The sequence below is a fragment of the Cynoglossus semilaevis genome, unplaced genomic scaffold (genome assembly GCF_000523025.1).
Source record: "Cynoglossus semilaevis isolate Cse_v1.0 unplaced genomic scaffold, Cse_v1.0 C19065284, whole genome shotgun sequence".
Lineage (NCBI taxonomy): Eukaryota > Metazoa > Chordata > Actinopteri > Pleuronectiformes > Cynoglossidae > Cynoglossus > Cynoglossus semilaevis.
In genome coordinates, this window is record NW_007587526.1 from 1 (window position 1) to 854 (window position 854).

The window sequence follows — 854 nt, forward strand, 5'->3', positions numbered from 1 at the left end:
CCAAAAGAAGATAAGAAGTTTTTAGATAGATCGGTTAATAATTTCCTCATATTATTCAAATTTTTTTCACTGTGTTACTCAATTGTTATGTTACCCCTTATTTTTAAAGCGTCGAATTTATAAAAGCCCCGTCATCTGTTGTGTCACTGCAAGATGACGCCAGCGGTCGCTCTATTATTCTGCTCTGATTGTTCATTGGATAGATCAGGAAAGGGATGAATTAGGTTTTTTTTTTAATTAAAAAACATACTTAACCGTGATTTATTTTTTTTGTAGAGCGTCGACCGGTGTCTCCGCTTTAACCTCCGACCTCCAGGGAGAAGGTGACGCTTCCCAGGTATCGGTCGGTGGAAGAATCGTTAATGATTCCTTTTCCGTTCAGTTTACACTGAACCTGGATTTGAGCGCCGTTCTGGACCGAGGCGAAACGAACAGCAACAACTGGAGCCGAGTAGTTTCCCTGGTGCACAGGTGGAGAGTACACAGTCACGAGCAGCTGTGAACAGCGAATAACGGTCTGAAACGTCGCCAAACTCACATGTCGAAGTTTGCCGTAGTACGGGTAGTACTTCAGGTCAAAAATACTCTTGGGGAAAAACTGGACTTCTCCGAGAGCTGCCGCGGCTCCTTTCTGGTGGAGACACAGTGAAACGTTTAAGCGTTGTTGTCAAACATGAAAGACAAATGCAAATGTGCGGATCGCCTGTACCTTTACTTCACATGTTACGTTTACTGGTTTACCTTCACCAGGTAAATAACCGAGAATCTGTAGAAGAAAAAAAAAACATCAATGCAGTTGGACTTTTACAACTGGAAACAAAGTGATATTTAAATGAGACACATGAGCTGCTGCT

At 42.3% G+C, this 854-nt stretch overlaps 1 long non-coding RNA gene across 1 annotated transcript; it reads right to left on the reverse strand.

Annotated features, from left to right (window-relative positions):
- Positions 1-818, reverse strand: LOC107988198 (uncharacterized). The gene is made up of 3 exons (XR_001759831.2): positions 710-818; positions 539-631; positions 1-460 (listed from the first exon to the last, which is right to left on the reverse strand). It is a non-coding gene; the product is annotated as an uncharacterized LOC107988198 (long non-coding RNA).
- Between the last annotated feature and the right edge of the window lie 36 nt (positions 819-854).